At 36.6% G+C, this 21,308-nt stretch overlaps 1 protein-coding gene across 1 annotated transcript in view; it reads right to left on the bottom strand.

The window, feature by feature from the left end:
- Nucleotides 1-2,100, bottom strand: part of ankha (ANKH inorganic pyrophosphate transport regulator a) — a 36,023-nt gene extending 33,923 nt beyond the window's left edge. Inside the window, exon 1 of the mRNA XM_043226677.1 lies at nt 2,009-2,100. The gene's annotated coding sequence lies outside the window, so the exon portion shown is untranslated. The remainder of the gene's footprint in view (nt 1-2,008) is intronic.
- Between the last annotated feature and the right edge of the window lie 19,208 nt (nt 2,101-21,308).

The raw sequence follows: 21,308 nt of genomic DNA, 5'->3' as shown, positions 1-21,308 counted from the left end.
ATAAACTTTAGTCAGCGTATTGAATTTTATGTGAATGAAAATTAGGTTGTGAGGGATGGTTTTACAATAAGACAGACTTTATCCTGTATTACTTAATTACTTCAAAACTCATATTTTTTAAAAATGTAGTTTTTGTATCAAGGCACAAAATACACCCACTTCTAATCATTGCTGTGGATAGGCATCGTGAAGGTACAGAGTAGATTCTGACAAGAGTCATGAGATATAAATGAGAAAACCATAAATACAACACCCTTCAGTACTGCTATAATAGTAAAATGTTTGCTGGATCATGAATCAAATTTTGTTTTAAGTGCAATATGTGTTACATTTACATTTAGTCATTTAGCAGACGCTTTTATCCAAAGCGACGTACAAATGAGGAAGGCAATAGAAGCAATTTATATCAACAAAAGGGCAGCAGTGCATAACTGCTCTAAGTGGGGTCTTGGCTTACTTAACGCAGACACAAGGCTTTTTTTTTTTTTAAAGGAAAGGATAGGAAAGAGCAGGAGAAGAAGAAGAAATTGCTAGCGATGCTGGGTCAAGTGTAAACGAAAAAGATGAGTTTTGAGTTGGTTTTTAAAGATTGCTAGTGACTCTGCTGCCCTAGTGGCAACGGGCAGATCGTTCCACCAGCGAGGAACAGACCAGGTGAAGGTGCGCAAGAGTGATTTTGCACCTTTTTGCGATGGCACTGCAAAGACACCTTTCGTTTGCAGAGCGTAGGTACCTGGCGGGAACATATGATTCAATTAGTGAGTGTAAGTACAAGGGAGCGGAGTCTGTGATTGTCCTGTAGGCCAGCATCAGGGATTTGAAGTTGATGCGGGTGTTATTAAATGTATTTGTTAAGCATTTATTATGTGTGAGGTAAAATGGCTCACTATTTGGCAGGTATTTGGATTAAAATAACCCTTTTATACATGCATTTATTAAGGCTTATCAATGATTTATAATGCATTTGTAAATGAGTTACAAGTCATTTATGAACACCTTCATGAACCCATTGCCATTATTTAATGCAGTGGTTCCCAACCAGTGTGCCGCGGCACTAAGGGGTGCCGTGAGATCTTTTGAGGGTGCCGCCAAAATTTCGGGGAAAAAATTCCAAGGGTGCCTCAAACAAGAAAAGGTTGGGAACCACTGGTGTAAACAGTATTCTCATATCATCTAGGACTAGGTATAAGGTGTTGTTGCATGCAAACTCTCGAAATGAAACAAATAAATAAATAATAATAAAAAAGCTACGGAGATTTTAAATATCTATTTCCTTATAAGGGTGCCGGGAACTTTTGAAAGGCTTTCCAAGGGTGCCTCAAACAAGAAAAGGTTGGGAACCACTGATTTAATGTAAAAAAAAGCATGTCTTCACCAATTTTGGCAGTTTGTGCTGCTCCCAGTACACAAATTGCTGGTTATTATGCAAAGTCTGTGTTCAATGCACAAATTGTCAGGCAATTAGTATTTTTTTAATGAAATCTGGGTCTAAAAGTGTTGTACAGCTTAATCCCTATGCTTTCCTTTACTTCCACTTACTTAATTTTTCCAAGGTAGCTGTCATCCTGATATTTTCATCAAATGAACATTTTCTCAGCAATTGACTCCTGTTTAACCGCACTTGACAGATACTTTTATGCAAAGCACTTAGATTTCATTCTTCATATAGATCTTATCAGGTAAAATCTGTGAATCAAACATATGATCTTGACATTGATGGCGCCATATACTCTTTGAGCTATTGCTGTATCTTAAGTACTTTAAGAGCTTACTGACAAGACAACTACCATCATTTAGCCATACGCAATGTTTAATCTTGAACTCCATACCATGATTGGGAAATGTAAAACCTTAAGACTAGATAAAACTTTAACAGTAGGCTTAGTCTGCATAGATTCTTTGAAAAGAGAGAGATGTGTTAGTGCAGGCCTGTGGTCTACACTCCCTCATGCCCTCAAAAGGAGGCAAAGAGGTGATGGCGCTTAAAGGAAGACAGGGAGAGACCAACCTGGTGGTCTGGCAGTCATCACAAGTAAAGAGGTGTTTTGTCTCAAGTTCCCCCACAACCGGCCTCTTCGGCTTCTCTGGTGTGTCTCCCAACTTTAAACAAACAGAGGCACCTCAAGTAAATATTTAGTGCTCTTGTGGGAGCGTTCAAAGGCTCCAGAAGAAATGAATGAAGTATTTTTTCTTCGCTCACATTTAAACAGGACAGTAAGACAAAAGCTCAGTGACGAGAACTGGTGGGAATAAGTGTTCAGACAAAAGAAATCCAGATGCTTGAAATTATTTGATCATTTATCGAGGTCTTTGATCAAATTATGATTAACTATAGAAGAAAACGTACCTTTTGATGAGCAGACTTTTTTGCGTCGAGTTTTCTCTCTGTTTGGCTTGGTCAAAACTTCCTGACAGCTCTCAGTAACCCTGTTGACCTTTCTGTTTCTAATGCACTCTTACAGGAAGACACAGTTCTCCCTGTGAGACCGTGGAGAAAAGAGTAAGAGGAAGTGATCTGTTCGTTTAATTCTGTAAGAGAAAGTGAGGCAAACTGAGGGCAGTTTCTCATTACTCCAGGTGTTGGATATATCTGATCATATGACAGCAATCAAATATGTTTGCACTGGAAGACTTTGGTCTGATGTAATATTGCACTGTGCTTTCAAACTAGGTTCTGAGGTCAGGACAAGCTTAAAATAGAGCAGTGAGACCCAGCCCATTCTAAAACTACAGTGAAGTATAGCATCTGTGGTCTCGTAGTGTCATCTTGTCTGAATTCTGTGTCCTCTACGCTGCTCAGAAACTGAGATGTATCATGATGTTTTTACACACGTCACGGGTCTTTTTTTCCCCTTATATTCTGTCTATATGTTTTTATGTTGTCTTTTCTGACCCATGTTAAAATACTATGAGCAGGACTGTATGATTCCCAGTGTTGGGCACGTTACTGCAAAAAAAACTAATTATTAATAGTTACTAGTCACCATTCACAAGTAGTAGAATTTTAAATAAATTAATTACCAGGAAAAGTAACTATTGTGCTACTTAAAAAAAATTCAAATGCCAAACTTGTATGTCGCCATTATTATATGTTAAATGAGTGAAATAGACACAAAAGTATTATTACAAAACATTGTACATTCATCTACACTATTTATCTACTGACATATAGCATCAGTCACTCGAGAATTATAATATAATATTATTATAATTTATAGAACTTTCGTAATCGGAATTACTAAGTATGAATGCACATTTGTCATGCTGACTGAATTAGGACTGGTGGTGGTGCTTGTTTATCATTAAGTGTTTCTATTAAAAAGGGATTAATAAAAAAAAAGGGATTAAATGCACTAAGGATTAATGAGCTGCTGAGTTACCTTTTCAGCGTTCTCTCGAATTGATTTGCTGAAATCAAAACAGGGATGATAATACGCGAGCGCCAGCCAATGAGATTGTCTTTCGCGCATTAGTTCCAGCCATTTCTAGAGAAACTGGCAGTTCTTAAAAGCTGAAGAATTCCAAATTTTTGACAGGAAATAATATCGTTTACATGTAGCGATCAAATACTTGTGTTTTCATTGGAACACCGTGGTCAATAGGAAACATTACTGCCATAGACACACCCACATTCCTGATGACATCATTGTTCTACAGAACAGAACATTTGAAGAATTCAGTTTTCTTCCTGGCAAAAGTGGGAGCATCATTTGTTCACTTTGGCTCAGTCTGTACAGCTATGAATTAATACAAGTAGGTTTAGCATGCATTATCGTATCATCATAACTCACTCTTCTGTTAACATCTACAGTAGACACTGCTGATTGGCTGAAGATTAAATTATGAAAGCCAGAGACTTTTATCATTTATGTCGGAGGACTTTTGTCCTGACAGGAAGCAGTGGGGTAAGAAATTACATGGCACGTTATCTAATGATCCCACTGAAACACTCATCAGCTCAATTGTCACTCACAGTGTATCACATTTGCTCATCACCTCACTAGAGTGTGGAAGGATGGAGAGAGTTTTCAAACACTGTGTCACCAGTGGCAAACCAGCCTGATCTCATTTTTATACGTAGGTGTAAATACGTAACATTTCCAAGCATAAAACGCACATCGCTACATATTTGTAGTTCAAAAATGCAAAATATTGGCATATCTTTTATATAATTAAGATTTGTATCAGTGCATTTTTATCGTTAGTTAACGTAGCATTTAAAAACGTTAAAAATGTTTTTTTGTTGCTAATCCCACTCCTACCTCTAAACCTAAATATAATTATCTCTGTACAGTATAAGACAACACGACAGACAGATAAATGCAATTACAAAAATGTCAATTGCAGTACCAAAAGTAACCCAACTGACGATGTTTTGCAGCCACAGTCCTCTCTGGCGGAAAACAGTAGGTTTGTGTAAAGTGCAGAGCAGAATTTATGTTGATAATAATCATTTGAACACACCTAACCAGAAACACTGCATGTTGCAGTAAATTTAAAGCAAATTTATATTTTATAGAACAATAATTTATGTAAAATGCATACAAATTATCATGAGATCACGTTGGGCAAACCTATAACAGAAATAGTAGACTGTCATTTGTTTTGTGCTACCATTAAGTACGTCATGACTCAAGACGGGTAGCAGACAAAGATACATATTATCGCCATCTTTCACTCTCCCTCTTTGTTTTTTTTTTTTCTCATTCTATTAAATGCTAACCAGGTTATATGCTACATGGTCAAAGTTATGTGGGCATTCCTTTGCAATTAACAGGTTTTCCTTGGCCTCTTAATTGCAGGTGAAACCAATTCAACTGCTACACCATACAATGAAATTCTTGAGGAGTATGGTTTCAAATTAGGGTCCCAGGGGACTTCAAGGAGTGCCTGGTGATCCATAAAACGTTTCAGAGAAATTCAAGAAAACTAAAAGCATTTTAAGGCTGTCAAAGGTATGTTAACTTAGATTTTTTGTTTATTTTTTTTATTCCACTTTTTCAAAATTGGTCAGCAATTACTATATGTATATATATATATATATATATATATATATATATATATATATATATATATATATATATATATAAGTATATATAAATATATACTTGCTGACTTCCTGTGTCATCTGTCTATCTACATCTGAATGTTCTTTCTTCCATCTATCCATTTGTATCTACCTGCCATCATACACATATTGGTATAGAAATTCGTGCGGATGCTTATACCACAGCTGCTATATAATGCATAGTGATGATCAGATAAGGAGACTCTATAATCAGATATGGATGCAGTATTCACACTCTGCTTGTGCTGCAAAAAAAACCTACTCAAAACATCTCAGTACTACCCCAAGCAGCATAGCTTTATTCAGGCAATGCACCTGTTGTGTGACATGCCTGTCCAAGTTTAACGCCACTAATTTATAGGCTGCAGCTGCATATACGATGCCCCATCTTTTAAACAAGCAGTCTTTGCAGTTGTAGTCCCGGTAGTCGCACACAGCTGAGAGAAGCACGTCTGGAAGTAGGACAACTCTTGAGTTATTATAACAAAATACTTCTCTCAGTGTTTAGTGTTACACTGCACAGGCCCAGTTTACAGATTTCCACTTTAATTATGTTGGGTTAGACAATCGTTTTCTCTGTTGCAGCATGTGACTAAGCGGTAATATGTACTTGTGTGTGTCATCTTCTTAAGCATCTTCTCAAGCTCTGTGAATAAAGCTGAATAAAATAGCAGCTTGTGTTGACCTGTTTCAAAATTCCAAGGTGAGGATGACAGTCTGACTTACTGAACATTTAATTGAAGTTTAACACACTCTTAAAGGCTCTCATGGTAAATTACACAGTTTCCCTAGAATGAATTCTCCTTTCTTGTCATTAGTAACCTGGAGCTCAGTCTGTCAGTGTCTCTTTAGCCCAATTCACATGTATCTAAAACAAGTTAAATACATGATAATATGGTGATAAGGCACTTCAAGTGCACATAAGTAAGTCCTGACAAACCTGTTCAAGCTTTAACAGTTGAAGCAAAAAAAACCGAGGCTTCAGGTCACTCCGAGTTCTTACAGGAAAACAGATCAAAGTTGAAATGAAACCTCACATTAGCACGTCCTATAATAGAGCTGGAGTGAACATGGCATAATTTAACCGATAACTGCTGAATAAAGGTTGAAAGGCTAGCAAGAAGGCACAAAAAGTAATGTAAGTGTCTGGAAATAACCCCCCAGAGATGAATAAAACTGTGAGGGAAAAGGCCGATACAGCTGCAGAGCAATTTTAGAAACAAAACCTTTCAATACTTCCATTCGCTTTGTGAAAAGTAAAGGTTTCTTCCGCCTACGTGAGAGTGATCTATACAAAAAATGCTATTAGAGGTTCCTCCCCCTAATGGCCAGTAGAAATTCTAGAAACCCAATTAGTGGACATGCTCTGTTTTAGTATCACTTAGTCATGCCCATTCATCCCCATAAACTGATGACTTGCCTCCCTCATTTCCTTGCAGACCTTCAGAGCAGCTGCTAGTCAGCCTGTCGTTCTCTCAATGGAAGCCTGAAACCGGAGCCATGAGTGAATGCCAAACTTTTCAGGAAAAGACCTACATGTTCTGCCCCCTTGTGAGCCGACAACTCTTTGCCATCAAAGTCAACGATGCAGCTTTGCTGTGAAGAGATGAAGATCTGCTGTTGCCTGCGGACAGCTGGGTTTTACACAGTGGGAGCAAAGATGTGAAAGAGGGTAAGGCTCTGGTATTTGGACTTAGCATGAATTCAGCATCAGGCCTATGCATTCACCCCCCATCCCCACCATATAAATATGTTTATTTCTACATGCTTTGTACATTTAACTTCCTGAACTACTAAAAGATTTCCTCTCCAAATAATAAATGATCATTTGATAAAATTGTAATTGATATTTTGTGTGTTCATGTGCAGTTTGCTGTTAAAAACATAAACCACTAATGATAGTTGAAATAGATGCATAGAAGCCAGTTTCTTGGCCAATAACCAGTCCTCTTTGGCTGAATGAATAATAAACATCTTCTGTTTTCAATAATTTGTTTTGTCTTTTTTTAATAAGTGTTGTACTTGCCAGATTACCAACACTGATTAGTTACAGCTTTTTATTGATGTTTGGCGAACAAAAATAGACAAGAAGGGTAAAAATGATGCCAGCTGCAGCTATGTGGAATGTGGAAAGATTGCATTTAATTGAATGAATTATAGCATTTATTTGAATAAATTCACAAAATAAAAGATTTTGAAGGATGGACACTCCCATGATTCTCTGTGCAGGTTTAATTGCTTGACAATATATGCATCCTGCTATGTGTGTGTGTGTGTGTGTGTGTGTAGGCCTCAGTGTCTTTAATGGCATTTATGTTACAAAAGCTTTTGTAGAAATAGAAAAATTTCTATTTATCACATCTATTTATCAAATCAGCCAAATGCCTCTATAAGCTGATTATTTGATTGCAGGTGCGTCTCAATAAATTAGAATGCTATTTATTTTAGTAATTCAACTCAAATTGTGAAACTTGTGTATTAAATAAATCCAATGCACACAGAATGAAGTAGTTTAAATCTTTGGTTCTTTTAATTGATTTTGGCTCACATTTAACAAAAACCCTTATCCTGCATTAATCCTACCCCATACCTAAAATTAACAACTACCTTATTTACTAAAAGAATTAGTCCTTAAAAATATAGTGTTACCATATATATTGTCATGTATTTATATATATTATATGATTCTTTAATCATTGTGATGAATCAAGTGGCGATATTAGTGGTCACTTTTTGGGAGGTCGGACCATAATTTCTGTAATTCTGTGAAAGGTCTATTTGACTCAAGAGTGAATGAGCAGAGAGCAGATGAATGAGACCTTCCTCATCATTGACGGTGCTCCATTTCATTTGCCTGTCTTTGATTGGACGGGACAGACTGGCGCGCATTCCTGTTGTATCACATTTCAGCAAGGGTCATTTGATGAAAGATGAGTGGATGAACAGCTTGCTGCGAATGGCTGATTCTTCTGTTCCACCGAACGGCTGCCTCACACGCATGCATGCATATGAACATACGTCAACCAGTCCCTTTGCTTGTCTTTCGCAAATCTCCTGCTTCACAGGATGGGGGAAGTAAAAAAAAAAATCTTGACTCCCTTTACAGCCTGTCCCATAAATAGTAGGGTTTATACAGCTCCGTTGCTGACCTGACAGAACTGGTCTCGGCCTGCGGAACCACAGAGAACAAAAAAGTTCATTACACTGCAGTTCCGCTCTAGATTTGTAGTCCTAAGTCAACAGATCTTGGAAACAGTTTCCAAGTATGCAAATGGATTGAGCTCAGGTTTGCTGGAAGATTTGCTATGCTGATTTTGAGAATATTTCGTGCATGTGTATAATATGAACTTTTATCTCTGGTCAGGTTTAATTTGCAAACAGGATGCACCTCCATTTTACAGAAACACTTGTGATTATGTAAGTTGGAGTGTTTGTCTCAACAACACGGATTTAATCATTTGTAGCAGAGTACATATGAGTTATATATTACGTCAGAAAGGAATATCTTATAGTCACGTAATAACCTACATGTCTTTGTTAACCCACAGTGTCTGAGTGATTTCTTCATTATTTCTGCTTTTAACCCATTCCAGATGATGTATCTTTAATCTTTCAATTGTTTCTTCTAGACATCAATGGGCAGCGTGTAGGTGATTGCTTAAGTATCCTGCTGCCTGACTGAGGAAAAAGCCTCCAGGTTTTCAGATTTAATTCCGCTGGAATGAAGCAAGAGAGAGAGTGTCTATCTGTGAGTCATACACATTTGAATGACACCGGCAACTTCTATAGGTTTATTGTCAATCAGCAGCCCCCACAGAATCAGGGCAGAGGCACGGGATATTGAATGTGTGCGTATGTGTGTGTGTGTGTGTGTGTGAACATGTCAGGTCGGTCCTTTTTTTAAAACAGCCTCTCCCCTTCATACACATTCCTGACAAAACCTCATCACCATCCCAGGAATATTGCACAGCCAGCGTGTCTTTGCAACACTATCTCTCCATCGGTAGGGATGCATTCACACCCTTCTGCCCCTCTCACGCTTATATCGTTGAGGCACATGACATGTGAAATTGCATTTTTCACATGTCAAGGGATAACAAATGTGAAAAGAGCAATATAGTTTAGAGTTTGATTTAAAGTAAATGTGCCGCAGCATTATTTCTGTGAGGAAAGGTCAAATGTGAAGCGCAGTATATCCTCATGGCATTATATAGATTGAACTGTCCGAGAATTGGACAATATTTGGGGCTAAACATTCATATATTGCATATATTAAGAGTTCATTTTTTTTCTGGTTAAACCTTTGATCTGTGATTCATTTTTCCTGGCTATCTTACATACTGTACATAGAGACCAAGAAAGAGATGAAAAGCCTTATTGTACTTCTTTTGGTTGTAAAGCAATAAAACATAATAAACTCTATTTCCTTCCCTGATGTTCAACAGTTTTATGGTTCTGCAGTTTGTTTTATAGTTGAGTGGCGGTTTAGTTATTTGATCAGGTGAAGAAAGATTTTATTAGGCTCTTTGTGACTCTATCATAAGGAAACGAGTATGATACATCCCATGCCATAATACATAGTGTACTTGCCTTGCATCCCTAACCCCTCCCCACCCCCCAAAACAGCAAAAATTAATTCATTTAATCAAATAGAAAATGTATTCATCCTTGCATCTCTGAAATATTAAAAATACTACATAAAATATGATTTGGACAGTCACTATACTTTGGAAAAGAGCAGCATGAAATATTTTTTCTGTTTCTCAGATGAAAGAAAGACATATTTATGATATATCAACATAAGGTTTAGTAATTGTCAACACTTCAAGGAATACTTTGAGAAGGGATAGTTTTTCCCAAGAATTTAAACTCTGTCAATAATTACACATTCTCACGCCGTTCATCTTCAGAAACACAATATTTTTTTGATGGAATATGAGAGCTTCCTGACCCTCCATAGACAGCAATGATATTACCATAATCAAAGCAGAAAAAGGTAGCAAAAACATCAATAAAATTGACATTTTAAAATCTGGGGTTTAACTGTAATTTTACGAAGCTACAAAAATACTTTTTGTGCACAAAGAAAACAATAAGTGTTGCGTACATTCAGTACTGAACCAATTCTTACTGTTTATTGTTATTATTGCACACAAAAAGCATCCTCCGTAGCTTCGTAAAATCACTGTTAAACCCCTGATGTCAAATTGACCATTTTACTGATGTCCTTAAGTGTCTCCCTGTGTCTTCATTGAGAAATCTGTCTCTCGCTGGCTCTGAAGCATGCAGGGTTACAGAAGCAAGTTTTTTTAACAACCCGTTAAAGCAGTTTGAAGTGCTTTCATGACAGAACATGTTTAAGTGAGCAGTAATTTCTGAGATAAACTTTCCCTTAGTCTCTCTTTCTCCCTCACTGCAATTAGACATGTGAGTGGTTGATGACAGGCTGCCAGGATGTTGAAAGACAGTAGCAGCTGATTCCCAAGAGCTGAATGGCATCACCTGTGTTTAGACAAAACATATGATGTTGGTAGACATTTAGTATACTGCACAATAGATGAAGAATAGTGCTTTGATTTTTTTTTTTATTATTAACTCATTCTAACAATATCTTATTTAGTTTCCTACGAAGATGTGGTTAAATCAGATAATTGTAACTTGCGCTTTAGTTCCTTGTATTTGAGCAAACGAATTGCGATAGCTCTTAACACAGGACCGGACACGAAATCATGCGAAATGTGTATTTAAGGTCCGAGTTGAGTTTCACATCCTTATTGATTGTGCTTTTTCTTACCGTCCTGATGTGGATATGACTCAACCACTCCCTTTCTCCTTAGGAACACCGAGTTTCAAAATGTGCAGCACAACACAATAATCATTTTTGCCTTTAAAATATTGCTACCAATTTAGGGTAATCAAGTTGAAACCAGAGTGTAAACTATAGCATAATGAAAACATGAGCAGCGGTTTGAAACTGTGTTTACCACAGTTATAACAAATTCATTTTACTCGTACATTTTAACAGACTTCAGCTGGAGGAAATTCTGTTCCGGAGCGTTCTTCATTTCAACTGAAATCCCATCTTTGAAATGAGATGGAATGTAGATTTTTGCATAACAGTTTTAGCCTGAAGCATCAAAATGTTTGAGAAACTTTCTCACCTGTTATAATTCATTTAAGGTCTCAAAGGTGAGCACACTCCACCCATGCATATTCTGTACTGAAGAAATAACCGCTTTGCATATTGATTTAGCAGTTGATAAACCTTTCCCTAGGAGTGTCCCATTCCTGGAAGGCTCGCAAGCCTGATTTCTAACGTCACAGAAACACTACAACGTGATTTCATGTTCTTGTACTTATCTTTTTGTCACAGGTGAGATTTAATCTAAACTTTCCCATGATCCTGGTTATGGATGTGGAAATCTCAGAACATCAGTAAGTCACCGTGAAGATGTTATGTAAGCAGCGCTCATCTGGTCGTTATAGATTTTTGTAGTCTTGCCGTACATGTGTTTAAGAATTGATCCTACTAATTATAATTATAAGCAAGTATCATTTAAATAAATAGGTAGTTATCTGGTTAATCATATTATAAGTTGCTTAAGAGTATTTTTAAATTGCTTCTCAAGTTGAGAAATGCAGTCTTGCTTTCCAGTTAATGCTTAAAAGCTGCATATTACAAGAAAAATACACGGATGTAAAAAGAGGATATGGTTTGCATAATCAAGTTAACTGGAAGTTTATGTGAGTGTGTATTTGTTGTTTCAAGGGTTTGCAAAAGCATTTCTTACCCTATAGGAATGATGTCAAAAGTCATTCCTGTGCCTTATTTTGTTCAGTTTCGTAATTGTTTCGCATACCACATATAACATTCTTGATTATCATCAGAATTGTCTTCAACCCCATAATTGTGAATTATAAATAATCACATTACCATATCATCTGTATGCACAACTTGTAGCTAATATGCTTTCGTATGTTCGTCGTGTGTATGTTGGGTATTAATTGACTAAATCTAGTTAAAAGTAGTTTTTAGTATTATTTGCATTTTTTCATGGAAGATTTATGAGCAAGCGAGCTCAAGAAACGATCAAAAGTGCAGTGGTAATGAAAAGTCCAATTCATTATTTCGTTTTTGAAAATTTTCTTTCAAGCAGTGTGTAACAGCTCTAAGTGACAGAAACAAATCCTGCAAAGTGTATACTACATTACCATGCCCGCTTGTGTTTTTTTATTTTGCATTGCTGTAAATGAAAATGCCAATTCCTTCCATGTCGCTAGGTGCCGCTTTTGTAGCAGTAAAAATAGCTGTAGCTGTTTCCGTGGTAACGCGGTACACAAAGCAGTGCTGCGCTCATAAACGCTGATTTAGGCATTACAGGCATGATGAAATGAAAATGAGACAAATCAGACCAAGATATGTGTCACTCAAAAATTATAAACTACATATCCAGATTAATAATTCTCTGTTCGTTTATTTAGCGCAGAGAAGAAATGCTCCCCAAACTGAGCCTGGTTTCTCCCAAGCATTTTCGTCCTTCATTTCTATCAGCTGATGGAGCTTTTTGCTTGCCACTTTTGCTTAGAATTTAATTGGGCTCTAAAAGACGCATCATTTTCAGTAACATCGTCGATTTGACAGCTCTGAGATGGATGAGAACATCTGAATGAAGCTGGCTTCTGTAGAGCTGAATCAAATTTGTTTAAAATTCATACATTTTGCAACGTCAACAGCGCTGTTGAAATGAACTGAATCAATATCGAGCTACAAACACTGAAATGAAAAATCATACCACCGACATAACATGGACAGACACTGCCCTCCTTAGTCAGAGAACTTGTGCAATGAAAGTCAAGTCGGTTGCGGTTCATTACTTGTTTTTGACTGCAGATTTGAATTCCCCCTGTGGTCAAAGAACATTTTTATTTTTTGTTGTAATGGTTTCTGCCTTATACATGTCCAGTGAATGTTTTTAGCTCATCTTCCTTTTATTTTCACTTTACCTCATGCCCGCTATAGTGATCCTGTCATAGCGTGTCATTCGCGACTTTCAGCCTTTATCTGTTTTGTTCACGACTCTCCCTCTCGCAATCATAGGGGGAAAAACAAGTCTTTTGCCAGCATTACAAAAGTGTCCTTCCCACACAGAGTCGGTTTGAAGTGTGTGTGTGTGTGTGTACTTTGTGGCTCAGGAGGAATGTGTATGTGTGTGAGACAGATATTATCACGGGGTAAAGAATATGGGTAAGTGAGTGATGGCCACTGAACAGCAATCTGTCTACCTGATAGGAAGGGTGGAAGTGGGTGACTGATTTTCCCACCAGCCCTTGCATACCATCCCTACCATTTGAAGGATGGTACAGCCCACGCTGCTAAAGATGCACACACTCACAAACGCACAAATTATTTATATTTTCCCGAAAATTAAATCAGATTAGAACATTAACTTTAACCTTGCAACTATAGGTCTGCAGTGCAGGAAAAAGCAGTCATAGTGAGAAAATGTTTGCAAACATTTGCACGGTAAAATATCTGTAAACAGAAAGTAGAGCACCAAACAGTGAATACTCATTCAGATTCCCACTTGGCTCTTGTGAGGTTTCTCAGCAATCTTCAGCGCGCAGGGCTCTCCCCTTCTTTTCTGTTTGACTGATGATTACTCAAACTGTTCAGTGCATATCTATGCGTGTAAATGACTGCTTGCTTGGTTATTTGGGGGGATGTCCCATCTCACTGGAAATAGAGTGAAATGAAACTGACCACAACAGATAAAAAAGAATAAAAAAATTTCCAGGCATTTTAAAGTAGATAGTTGATTTGCTGAATATACTCTTATTCACATACTGAGAGGCTGTAAAATGTACATAAAAGTTTAAACCTTCACGACAAACTCACTGTGCATAAGTGTTTTATGTATCACTTTTTAATTTACCTTTTAAAAAGGGACTACGTGATGATGCTATGCATGATGCTATAAAACCTTTTTTATTTGTTAAAATGTATTTATGTGTTTTTTTTGTTATAATTTAATATAAACTATATGTTCCTGCGACATAACTTAAAAATCGGCCACAAAATTCTTTCACTTCATATGCTGTCACTTTTTTATGTTATAAATGTGTAATAAAAAAAATTGCATTGTTGTTAATTTTATAACAGTAGAAGAGGGTGCAGTCCCCGTTATATACTACTATCATGTACATGTACAATATGATGTTCTGACATGAGAACATTGTACATGATTTATGGAAGAGGGATTTCTTAAGTGGAAAGATAAGAAACGAGCCACAGACAACGATGTCTGTTTCCTGTTTGAGCGGTTTGGTGTATTGAGTTCGTTTATGGGGTGAGTCACGCAGGTTGGATGTGTTTCAGGATGTGAGATTAACTGCTAGTTAGTACGCGACATGCAACGGTACACTGACTTCTGTAAACCCGCAGAACTCAAGAAACACATCGAGCGCCATCAGCTAACTTTTGCTGCAGTCATGAATAAATAAATAAAACAGACTGACAAGAACAGTTTTCTAAGAAGATATCTGGATCCTATCTCTGACTTAAACATGCAAAATGATAAGTTAATACAGCATACTATGTATAACATTAAACTATTTCAAACATTTTACATTTTACATTTCTTTGTTTTACTGGTGGTTGTTGGGGAATGTTATTTTTGAAGGGAATACATTACAATATTGCATTACTTCCTAAAAAAGTACCTAACTGTGCGACTAGGTTACTTTTTTTATGCAAAGTGGTGTGTTAAGTTGCCATACCACTTAACTTTTTCTCGACTGTGATGGACTTTTTTGTTTGTTGTTAATGATAAAAAGTTTAAGCTTTTTGGCAAATGTAAAATCCCTCAAAATGTAAAATAATAAACCTCAGGCTGAAGGAAATGCTAATTAACGCCTGTATAGCAGAGGGTGCCACTTATGCAAACTTTCCAGCTGCGCTGCCATTTTGGGTTGCGTGAAGAATAAGACGTAGGAGACGAAAATTCAACATTTCTCTGCAAACAAGCAATAATAAATAAATAAATAAATAAATAAGTCTATCTAAAGTAAGTTTTGCTTATCTTACAGTTGAATTGGATCATCGAAAATACTTTATCCTTTATTTTATATTTTCTGTTTTATTTTAAAGAATGTTAATTATTGAAGGTTTGAGTCATATTTATATTTCAGAATAACGAGTAAGACGAGTAAATGCATGTTATGTCTGCACAGCTCATACAAGGAACATGAGAGAGAGGGTGTGTAATTATTTGAAAAAGTAACTTTTCTTGCAAATTAAACAGTAATTTGTTACTTTACAAGTTAATAGAAATGTGAGTACATAACTCGCGTTATTTGTAATGCATTACCTCTAACACAGAAAATATAGTTGTTAAAAAAATTAATAGTATACGCTTGCAGTATTGAGTGAATTGAGTCAGCATGCATGGAAAGACTTTGTGAGTCATAACAGCAAGGCGATGGTTGTTCTATCTTATGTTCAGAGCATGTTTTAGTCATAGGGGTCATAGCGCCTGAGGGGGCTTCAAAAAGCTAAGCATTGCTTTACATTAAACACCTGTTCCATTACATGCTTAAACAGATCCTGTTCAGAAGCTGAAAAGTGGTTTCTCCTGTCAGCCTAATGGGGATGTAATAGGAGGAACGGTCAATCGCCCTCAAGGTCCTGGTTTGTTTAAAAACAGTCGGCAGAGAAAGTGAGTCAGACATGAAGGAGAAACAAGCAAGAAGTCTCTTTTGTCTTAGTAACCCTGATCCGGGTCAGGGGAAACTGAAATCCCTCCTCAATCCTTGTTGGCCTCACTCACACAGCTGTGACACGAAACAGGTGCTGCAGTGACAGCAGGTTTACGCCTCTGACACCTCTTGCTCTTTTCCCCCTCAAACTCTTTGTGAAAGCTCAAGGATTAAAGGAAGAAGTCTTGCTGGAATTCTGCCAAAAGTTAGCACTCAGCCAAAGCTTACCAGCTTACTGAACCCAGCAACTCTCTTCCAAGAATTTAGCCGGGTAGGTGAGCGGCGCTATGATGATCTCACAAATAAGTAAATGAGAAAACATGTTTTTGAACTTTGCTTCAATCAAATAATTCCCAAACACACGCAGACACATATGTATAATATCTCACAGACTGTAAAATGCTTTCCTTGAAGCATATAATTAAATAACATTTATTTATTTTATAAAATAAAAAACATTTTAAAATGAATTCAAATGGAAAACGGTGATTTTAAATTTGTTTTACATTATATATGTACGGTATTCTTTACGTTCACATATTCTTCGAAGTGAAATCGAAGTAGTGTCAAAGTAACACTGTAGTGTTAGGTTCATTGCATTTTACTGGACCACTTTGAATTGATTTGCTAAAGAATATCACGTTACTGTATGTTTATAAATCACTAGGAAAAGCAGAAATGTGAGGGGCTTGAGGTTAAAATGATGTGTTTCTAGCCGTTTTACAGTGATAACAGGTCATTACATCTTTGCTTACACGCGCCACTTCTTTTTTTTTTTTTTCAGAGGCCTACGGCTGTGTGTTTGATGACTGTCAGGGCCAGCAGTGTCAAGGTCAGTGTTCTTGTAAATAAATATGTGACCTGCAGTAATGTATAACTACATGACAAGCAGAAGGCAATGAGTTTATAATCAGTCCCTCGGTAAACTACAAACACAATAAGACGAACTAGCTCACAGTAATGATGGACCACGGGAGTCTTGAATGACAATCCGCTGATTAAGTCCAGGATGATATGTTGTTCACTCAGGTATTTCGCAACATGCCTATTGATGTATAGCAGCCGGATATCATCCACCGCTTTGCTCCTGTCTCTATGAAAGAAGACAAGTTCATGAACCTTTATTTGACGTGATTGCCAACCCAATATTCACTACAATTAAGATAAAAATAATAATTATTAATAAAAAAACCAAATAAAAAGACCATAATGGTTTTCAGACATGTCTGTCATCTTAGATGGATGGAAAGAAAAAACGGCATAAAAGAAAATGTTATAAAAAGATTAAAGTCCTGAATTTTAACAGACGTGTTGTTACAGCCATCTTCAGCTTCTTGCACAACAAGAGATTAAAGTATTGTGTCCAATAATGAAAGGAAACCACACAGCTTTGAAATTCTGAAGAATCCATAAATCCTCCAGACACTTCATAAGGAAACGCTGCAGATGTACAGTACGTCCTTGATCCTTTAGCAGATATTTTGTTCGTGAATTTAATACTGCTCTTGGATAAACAGCAGATCTGCAGATACATGTTTACACATTGAGCTTTATTTACAACAGCTTTCTTCACATTGTATTTTAGGGTGCAAAGGGTGCATCAAAAGAACAAAAAACGTCATCATTTGTGGAGAAATGGAGAAATGGAAAACAAGAATTGAAGATTTTAACAGTATTTATGGGAACGAGATGATTCTGATAGTGGTCTTTGTCAAACTGCTCCTCTTCAAAGCATTAGTGAAACTTTTTTTAGCCTTGAAAACTCACTTGAAATATTATTTTGCTCCTTGAGTTTGAGAATGTGTATTATTAAATTATTATCTGTATTGATGCATTATGTGTATTATTAGTAGTAGCAGAAGTAGTGCTATTATCGTTAGTAGAGCTAGTGGTTTTTCCAGTATTATGTTATCTTAACATCCACAAGGCATTAAGGACCACGGAGTCTTCAATATCTTCAACTCACTTGTCACCCCTCACAACTATTTCTTACGTTTTGTAATATAATAATTCACAGATCTCTAGAAAAGACAAATACAGATCATAAACACGTAAAAAGATAACCTGCAGAGTTTAACAAAGTCACTTGGTCAAAGGGGTTAATGTGCTACCTGCATTCTAAAGTGTCTTTATACGAATAAATGAAGCATTTATAGAATGTTTCCTGTATGTTAAAGTATTTCAATTTGCATTATTTAGTGAATTAATTTGTCTTTTAATCCCTATGGTGCTTTATCACGCTGGAACTGCTATATATGGGCATGTCTGATTCATTCAGAGACTTGCATTTTGAATGGACGTGGGAGTCAATTTACGCTCTCCGTAACGACTCTAACAAACCTCAACAACTCATTTCAATAGTATCGGTTTCCGTAACTCTAACTATGTGGCAGCAAGTTAAAACTTCTGGTTACCCCACTTACCCTCACACCTAAATATATTTGAAACTACACAACACATGAGGCATCCAATAGGAGGGCAGAAAAACATAGCTGACAGGAAGTAGAAAAAAGTGGATGGTTTACTGTAGGTTTTTGTTCACAGGCAACTTCGTGCTCGGGCTATGTTTTTATGAGGAAACAAATAAAGAAATAAGACTGATGAAATACAGCTCAATCATTTTGACCCAAACACAGTTTTTTTCATTGAACAAATTTTTTTTCGAATATATACTGTAAATGGTGACTGTCATAAACACATTAGATGAGAAAGTAGCCTCTAGATTCAAATGACATTAATTAAAACGTACATTAAATAATGACAACACCAGTAACAGATCAAGAAAAATGTAATGAAGATTAATATAATGCAAATATAACTTTGCACTATACGTTTATACAAATATACATACATAATATTTAATTATAATAAACAATCAAATAAAATAAATATAGCCTGAGTGATTTGTGCGTTAACTGAGTCTTGTCTCATTGTCAATGATGGTTTATAAATAGCACCAGCCCATTAAGCCTTAATAAATCGTTATCAGCTAATCGCCAATTACTGTTGCAGGACAGAATATCACTCATTTAATCTTGTTATCTGATCGGCTAATGCCTGGCTGCACAGATCTGAGTGTGTGGGTTTACAATGTAAAGTGATTCAAGTTCTGCTTTACTTTGTGTGGCACTGATGCATTTTAAACTGGCAAACAAAATTACCCCCTGACTCATTTTTTTTAAATGACTTCATTTTTGTTACTCTTGGATTCAATTCAGCTTTCATAGTTCTCTTACAGCTGTTATAAACGGGCAAAAAGGAAGTCGCTCTGTTCTGGCAGCTTCTCAAAGCTACCCTGAGGTAAAGTTGTTGACCTCGCTGACCGTGTCGTGCACTGGTTGACCGACAGCTCGTAGACCCGGCAGCTGCTAAAAATGCTGTGCGTGGAGCCAGGCAGGCCGCTTGGCAAACCCAGTGTTCCAAGATTCCCGAATCCAGTGCCAGCTGAACAGGCAGATACCTGCTCCTCGTGTTCCTGCAAATCCACCCGTATGTGAGGATGCCAGCAGGAATCACGCACTGTTTCCTCTCTATGCACCTTCGCTCACCTTTTCCTTTCCTTCCCTCTCAATACCTCCAGCTAAATGCTTCACTTGAATTACACAGATTTAGAACACAGGTGTTGGACACATCTGGCTGTATCAATAATGCTCGCTTTCAGATGCATTATTGTTAATTTAGTAGCATTATGAGATATCACATGTCTGTGCAGCCTGTATCAATATACAGCATATGTATTTTGTTATGCAAGTAACAATTTTCCCTTTTGAATTAGAATAGCTCTTCTTTAATATGAAAACAAATAGAGTTCTAAGACATGTCTCACAAATGTTTTTGTTGCCACAATCCATATTTTATCATCTGCATGTGATATGTGATTTTTTTTTTCTGTTGTCCATTTTTCTGTAAACACATACTTTAATGCTTAATGAATTTCCATATATTTTCACCATCAAAAAGATCCGTTTAGCAATTTTTCTGATTAATTTCCAAAGGTAGTAATTTAAATGGTAAAAACAGGCAGTAAAACAGGCAGAAGTGTGAGCAGAGGAAGTAATGGAACTGTTGCTTACAATAAAATCCTCCTCACTTCTCCACTGTCTAACGTTAGATACGTTTGTTATTCACAATGTTGACATTTCTATTAGCACGTGGGCTCAAACCACAGAAAAGTTCACACTTGCTATTGTTATGGAACACCTTTTATCTCTAACTACCTCTGTTTGGGCAAATAAAACTAGATAGCGTTTTAACAACATCCAGAGGGGAGTTTGGTACCAAAAGATGAAAGTTCGCCAATGTTTTGAACAATCCTTTATCTGTTTTACAGTTATAGGTGATGGTGTTTGGATTTGAGGTTGACATTATGTCTACACTTCACCAGCAGAAAACCGCTGTCAGCATGTTGCTTTACTTTTCTTTGCCTTTGACCAATCACAGCACAATGGGTGGGCAGATGGGAACTTTTGTGAGGACTTTCTACCCTCTAGTCTGCATGACCAGATTTGTCCCAGTTTGTATATCAAAGACACTTACTGTGGATTCCCCGTTTATTTCATATCAGAGGAAATTTATCCGTCAACATAAATAAAAAAACAAGACTGTGGTTAATCATATCTAGACACCAAGGAGAAGAAAACAGTGTGAAGGATCAAGATGAATACAAAAAAGGATGACAAAAGAGAAAACTGCAAGCCCATTAAAAGAAAGCACATGAAAAGGGAGGAAAGAAAAACAGCCCACATCCTGGCATAGTGGTTTTACTCTCTCTCTCTTTCTCACTTTCTCTCTCTCTTTTCTGGTCTTTTCCCACCGTTCAACCTATCTCATTAGTACTTTACGTTTAGTGCTTCATCATTAAAGACAACAGGAGGGGCTAACAAACTTGTCTGTTTGCACAGATGGTATCATTTACCTTGAATAATTGACAGAACAGTGAGAGAGGGAGGGGAGGACAACACTCGAGTGGAGAGATTATAAAAACAACAAAAAAAAAAAAAACAGTGTGTGAAAGTGTGAATGTTAGTTTAGTAAGACAAGAAAGTGACAGTCTCGCTTGAATGACCAATTTTTTTCTGATTCAGACATAATATAGTAACTTTATACAGATAAAATAAATAATAAAATAAATGTATATATATATATATATATATATATATATATATATATATATATATATATATATATATATATATATATATATATAAAAGTACATTAACAAAAAGTAAATAAATATAAGCAGAATTTTAGTGATGGCGTGATACACTTTAGCACCTATAAAAAAAACGAATCAGTAATGTCCGTATTTGTTGACTTGGTGTTATGTCCTGCATTTAAACTCTTATCATTGCTGTTTTCACTCTCAGGTTTTACATGAATGAGTTAGGGGACACTACACCCGTAATGAAATAATGTGACTCAGAAACTTCCCTACAGAAACTCCGCACACCACGACTGAGAGCTCTGCTTGTTGGGGTAAAAGTCA

This window comes from Puntigrus tetrazona, chromosome 24 (genome assembly GCF_018831695.1).
Source record: "Puntigrus tetrazona isolate hp1 chromosome 24, ASM1883169v1, whole genome shotgun sequence".
Taxonomy (NCBI): Eukaryota; Metazoa; Chordata; class Actinopteri; order Cypriniformes; family Cyprinidae; genus Puntigrus; species Puntigrus tetrazona.
This window is presented reverse-complemented; position numbering and strand designations above follow the sequence as displayed.